Below are 6,992 nucleotides of genomic sequence, written 5' to 3' on the forward strand. Positions count from 1 at the left end.
GACCCTAGATGTCACCCTCTACAGAGAACACAGACATTGACATTCCCCATGCAAGCTGAATTATCCACTGACCCCTTCAGGGCAATATGAACATATTCATAGGAGGGGAAATGAGTACATAGAAAACCATGTCCCAAATCACAGGACCTCAAAATTTATAGGGACCTTAGTGACCATCAGCACAATCTATAGCTTTACATCATTTTCCTCTACAACAATCCCCCAAAAGGGTCATTTTCATCCAGTGAATAAATATTTAAGTGACTATTAGGTGACAGGCACTGTGATAAGTTACAAAGAAAGGTAAAAGACAGTCCATTCTCTGAAGGAACTCAGAATCGACAGGGAGAGACAACACATAAACCACTATGAACAAACAAGTTACATTCAAAATAAATTGGAAATAACCAGTGAAGGGGAGAAACCAGAATTAATTAATTAGATTGGGAAAGGCTTCCTGTAGAAGATGGGATTTTAATTGGGACTTGAAGTAAAGCAGAGAAAACATCTAGTGAGTGGGGACCTACAACATCATGAGAAAACAAATTCCACATTTAGAAAATTAATTGCTAGGAAGATTCTCCTTACAAGAAGTCCAAACCTGCCTCTTTACAACTTCCACATAATTATCCCAGTTCTGCTTGCTAGAGCCAAGCAGAACTATGGTAATCCCTTTTCAATATCACAACTCTTCACATACTTGAAAACAGACCTTTTTTCAAACTTCTGTAGTTTAAACATCCTCAGATGCTTCATCTGATACTTTTATGATACCATCTTTATGCCCTTCATCATCCTGGCTACCATGTGTTAATCTGCTTCAGCTTGGCAATGTCCTGAAGAACACAACTTTCTAGATGAGCAAATACAGCAAGATCTGTATTTCTGTCATTTTGGAAACTATATATTTCAATAAAACCTAGACACATCAGCTCTTTTGACTGCCATGAGGCACTGTTCACTAATATTAAAAATTCTGCCTACTTGGGGCAGCCAGGTAGCACAGCGAGTAAGAGCACCAGCCCCAGAGTTGGGATGAACTGGGATTGAATCTGGGCTCAGACACTTAGCACCCACCTAGAAACACCTGGCCATGTAAACTTGAGCAAGTTACTTAACCACAATTTCTAAGGGACATCCAGGTGGCGCAGTGAGTAAGAGCACCGGCCCCAGAGTCAGGATGACGTGGGGTGGAATCCAGACTCAGATACTTAGCACCACACCCAGAAATAACTGGCCTAGTAATCTTGAGCAAGTTATTTAACACCAATTGCTTTGAAAAAAACATTCTGCCTACTAGAATACCTATATCATTTTCAGGGGAAATATTTTCTTTCCATATTGTATCACTCTCTTTCTCTATCCCTTCATACCTTATACTTGGAAAATCAATTTATTTACCCAAATTATGGATCTTCACAATTATTTCTCTTTTTTTGTTCTTTTCATATTTATTTATTCTTAAAAAAAGTCCAGAATGGATCAAAAGAACAATTATCAAGGAAGTAGGTACCCAAAGCAAAAGCTGGAAGGTGGAGAAAACAATGCTTTGGGTAAGTTGAAGAGTCTCATTAATCACCCTGTTTCAAAAGGAATAGTTCTAGATAGTACAAAGCAAACTCATCTCTTTCAATCTAGTTTCTCCCTTCTCTGGCAATGCAGCTGGCCCTGCATGGGCTATGGATAAGGAGTCCATCAGTCACAGCTCTTCAGTACTCGGCTAACTAGAAGGACCAGTCCCTACTGAGTCTTTTAAGGATTATGGTCCCCTACCCTCAATTTTGTGACATGGTTTTGTTTCACTCCTTAGAATCACAGTCACTGCTGCAGACAGCTGTGTTAAGCCTTTATAATGATCAGTGAATCTCCCCTGCCCCTTTCATGCAGCTGGAAAATAAAGATAGGCTGGGGGAAATTACCTGTCAAATGATAATTAGCTAATACACTCACTAGATTTATACATTAAGGAAATTATATATGGAATACTGCAAAAACGCAGTAAGACTGAAGTTTGCCCATTTCTGCTCAGGAAGGGCCTTGTGCCCCTTCATCCCCAAGCTTCACAAATGTTTTCCTAATTTCTGCTCCAGTCAAGGTCAACTGGTGACATTACTGCTTCCCCTTCTTCTGATCTTCCTTCTGTTCCTCAGAAGTAGAACTTCCAGAGCCTTCTCTCTCAGATGCCATCTTTTTATAAGCCATCTCAAAGAGTTTTAATGATGCTTGTTGGAGAGTAGATGCTGCCTGCCTGATGTTTTCTCCAGTTTCACTATCTTCCGAGCCAAGAGCTCTCTCATTCTAGAGATTTCTTCTTTTAGTTTATTGCACTCATCATCTTCCATCTTTGTTTCAGTATCATGAATAATTCCTTCTGCCAAATTGACAGCTTCTACATGCTCTTCTTCTTCCTGTCTTCCTCAGCATACTTCTCTGCATTCTTAACCATATTCTCAATGTCATCTTTGCTTAATCCACCAGAAGACTGTATCACAATTTGTTGTTCACGTCCTGTGCCTTTATCCTTTGCAGAAACATGTACAATTCCATTAGCATCAATGTCAAATGTGACTTCAATCTGTGGAACTCCACGGGGGGCTGGTGGAATTCCAATCAAAGTAAACTGTCCAAGAAGTTTGTTGTCTGCAGCTATCTCTCTCTCTCCTTGGCACACTTTAATTTCCACTTGTGTCTGACCATCAGCAGCTGTAGAAAACACCTGGCTCTTCTTAGATGGAATAGTGTGTTCCTATTGATTAGTTTGGTGAAGACACCTCCTAATGTCTCAATGCCCAGAGAAAGTGGAGTGACATCCAGAAGTAGCACATCTGTGACATCACCAGCTAACACGCCTCCCTGAATCCAATAGCCACAGCCTCATCAGGATTGACAGCTTTACTAGGAGCCCGGCCAAAGAGTTCTTGAACTGTCTGCTGAACCTTGGGCATTCTGCTCATGCCACCAACTAGGATGACTTCTCCAATGTCACTCTTGCTGACTTCAGCATCTTGCATGGCTTTTTGGCATGGAGCAATAGTCCTCCTGGTGAGATCAGTGACAATGCCCTCAAATTGAGCTCGAGTTAGCTTCATGCTCAAATGCTTGGGTCCAGAAGCATCCATGGTCAAATATGGTAAGTTGATGTCAGTCTGCACAGAAGAAGAAAGTTCACATTTAGCCTTCTCTGAGGCCTCCTCTACTCTCTGAAGAGCCATATTGTCTTTGGTCAGGCCAAGTCCTGTCCCTCTCTTAAACTCCTCCACAATGTGCTGGAGCAAGGCCTGGTCAAAGTCTTCACCACCTAGGAAAGTATCTCCATTGGTAGTTTTCACCTCAAAGACATCTTTCTGAATTTCCAGGATAGAAATATCAAAAGTTCCACCACCTAAGTCATATACAGCAATGATTTTCTCTTCAGATTTGTCTAAGCCATAAGCCAAGGCAGCAGCTGTAGGCTCGTTAATCACTCGAAGTACCTTTAGGCCAGATATTTGCCCAGCATCTTTGGTGGCCTGCCGCTGAGAATCATTGAAGTAAGCAGGAACAGTGATATCGGCATTTTTTGCTGAATGTCCTAGATAGTTTTCTGCAGTTTTCTTCATCTTCATCAACACAAATGCACCTATCTGACTTGGGAAATATAGTTTCCCATGGGCTTTTACCCAGGCATCACCATTGGAGGAATGGATAATTTTGAAAGAAACATTTTTAATGTCTTTCTGCACTTCAGGATCCTCAAATCGATGGCCAATGAGGCACTTGGTGGCATAGAATTTGTTGTTTGGGTTGGTGACTGCCTGTCGTTTGGCAGGCATGCCAACAAGGCGTTCATTGTCTGCTGTGAAGGCTATAACTAAGGGAGTGGTTCTGGCACCTTCAGCATTCTCCAACACCTTTGCTTGTTTCCCTTCCATTACTGCCACACAGGAATTAGTTGTACCCAAGTCAATGCCAATAACGGCCCCTTTGATTGCTTCAGATGCATAGTCTAGTCTTGAAATGATTCGAAAAGCCTCATGACTAAGGCCATTCCAGCCATCTTGGCGGAGGCCGGCAGCCGGGCCCTGAGAGGTGGCTCCGGTGAGGCGGGCAACGGCAGTGCAGCTGGCGCTGAGCATGGCTGGTGAGCGGGCAGGGGTCGGAGGCGAAGTGGACTGAGGGGGCTGGGAGGTGCGCAGCACAGCGGTCTCAGCTCTTCTGGAAACCTCTCTCTTCACAATTATTTCAATGAAATTTTACCTTATGAGATTCAGTCCATCACTCTAGCAAGTCAAGATGTTACTTTTGTTTTGACTATTTCAATCCAATTTTCACACAATTATTTCCCTGTATTAGTTTTGTATCTTTTACAAATTTCAGTAAGCACATCCTCTATGTTTTATCCAAATCACTGATTAAGAATTAAATATTACAAGGTGACAGATCCCTGGGACACTCCACTAGAGAACTTCATTCAATTTTTGATATTTTTTGAGTTTAATCATTCAACCATTTCCTAATCTACCTAAATATTCTACCATCCAGTCCAAATATTTCTCTCTTGTCTTTACAGATAGTATGAAAAACTTTTTTAAATGCTTTCCTGAAGTAGGAGAAACTATATTTTAAGTATTCTTCCAAGATAACAGTCTTGTGACCCCATCAAAAAAGAAAATAAGCTTATGTTGGCATGACATGTCTGTAATGAAATGATGCTGGCTAATCATAATAGCTAAGATTTACATAGTAAGGCACTGTGCTGAATTCTTTAAATTATTATTTCATTTAATCCTCACAACAACCTTGGGAGTTAGGCACTATTATTATTTTTCTCATTTTACAGTTGAGGAAACTGAGACAAATAGTGGTTGAATAACCCGTTCAGAGTCACTATAGTGTCAACTACACTGGCATACCCAGGATGGGTACTAGCACAGGTTCTTAGATCTGCTTTACTAGGAAAGAGAGCCGTTCAAGGGGTCAACAATCTTTTTTAATTACATTCATTAGTTCAGGAGAAAAATAAGCACCCCAAACTTCAGAGAAAATTCAAACAAAGAAAATATAGAGAAAATACAAGCAAAGAAATAAAGACCAAGAGACAGGGCTTCTAACTGTCTGAGAAATCAGCACAGATTAATACACAGATCCAACTGTCTGACCAAAGCAATATGTGCATAGTTACCAGAGAGAGAAGCTTCAGCATCTGGGTTTTTCAAAACTGAGGCACTCCTTAATGGCTGCCCAGAGTCTAATCTGGTCAAATCACAGGAATCCTCTTCCAATGAGTGAGTACCAAAGCAAAATGCTAACCTCAGAGCATATATATATATATATATATATATATATATATATATATTAATGGGGGAGGAGGATCTTTTATTCCATTAACATTATAGTCACACACCTAGTAAGTGTCTGAAGTGAGATTTGAGCTCATGGCTTCCTGATTTCAGGCTCCATTCATTTAATAATACAATATACAATATTTTGTCAGGAATTGAAATAATACTCTCTGGTCTACAGTTCACAGACTATGACCTATGGTTTTCAGATTCACTTCTTTTCTCCCTTCCCTTTTTAAAAATTATGACCTTATTTGCAGCTCTATTAATTTCAGAGATATCTGACAGTAGCTCAGCAGTCATACATGTCAATTCTTTAAGGATCCTAGTGCATACATCATCTTCTCTGTTTAAAATTTTAAATTAGTTGATGAATTCCCTACCCATCCACTTTGATTCCCCAAGTGGAAAACACTCTTTCCTTGACCCTCTTCCCCCTAGGGTCTTCTCTTCCTTTAAGATGCATCTCAGTCACCATATTCTTATGAAGTTTTTCCTCATCCGCTCACCAATTTTTAGGGCCCTATCTCCTACTGTGCCCTTTGATTTAACCACTTTGCATATATGAAAGCATTTATTAAATGTAAGTTGATGTTGTATACATTCCAATGAAAATCTTGTTGCAAGTAAAGATAATTTCATTCCTTGTACTTATAAACTCAGTGGCAATCACAGTGCCTGGCCTTCCTTTCCTATCTATATCATGAATTCTAAGATGTTGAGTCACTTCCTCCCCTAGTAAAATTCATCATCATCATCATCATCATCATCATCATCATCATCATCATCATCATTGTCAATATTAACATTGTCATTGGATGAATGTAATCCTTAAACATATGTCAGTCTTTTTGAAACAAGATACATCAAGCACACAGCTAACAAAGAGAAAGCAGTGACTTTGTCATAAGACAAATTGGCATGCTGAAGTCATTGCTGTATAATAAGAAGAAAAACTTCATGGAAATTATCACCTCCACAATACCAGCAACTTTAGAATAATAAAATGACTGACTATATATAGAAAGTATCCAAAGAGGGCAGCTAGGTAGTGCAGTAAATAGAGCACTGACTCTGGAGTCAGGAGGACCTGAGTTCAAATCCGGTTTCAGACACAACACAAAGCTAGCTGTGTGACCTTGCACAAGTCACTTAACCCCAATTGCCCTACCTTCCCCCCTCCAAAGAAAGTATTCAAAGAAAACTTGCATAATATTATCAAAACACAAGCTCCAGAACATTCAGATAACTATAGAAAGATCGTTATTCCCTCACCAAAAAGGAAGAAGAGGATTACTGAACGGTCTCAGATTAAATGACAAAAAGGTTAAAAATGTATAGAAAAATTTCTTGAACATATACCATTTCACATAGAGATAGTAAAGACTAATAAGAAATCTATGCCACTGGGCTTATCAAAAATTACTGTCATTGGTTTACTATCCAATGTAGTTTTAGAAATTGCAAGATCCAAGAACGGAACCAAAAAACCTGCTCTAGACAGAGAACATCTAAGTGCTGCTATGGATAGAATGCTAGACTTATCTTTCTGAGTTAAAATCTGACCTCAGACACTTACTGTGTGACCCTGGACAAATGACTTAACCCTGTTTGCCTCCGTTTCCTCAACTATAAAAAGAGCTGGAGAAGGAAATGGCAAACCACCTCAGT

General features: G+C 39.8%; 1 pseudogene; it reads right to left on the bottom strand.

The window, feature by feature from the left end:
* Positions 1-1,638: 1,638 nt before the first annotated feature.
* On the bottom strand, positions 1,639-4,201 carry LOC138153219 (stress-70 protein, mitochondrial pseudogene; annotated as a pseudogene).
* Positions 4,202-6,992: the final 2,791 nt, after the last annotated feature.

Source organism: Petaurus breviceps, unplaced genomic scaffold, assembly GCF_028583685.1.
Source record: "Petaurus breviceps papuanus isolate PSGF00001 unplaced genomic scaffold, PetGlider_PUasm1.0 90977, whole genome shotgun sequence".
In the NCBI taxonomy this organism is placed as follows: domain Eukaryota; kingdom Metazoa; phylum Chordata; class Mammalia; order Diprotodontia; family Petauridae; genus Petaurus; species Petaurus breviceps.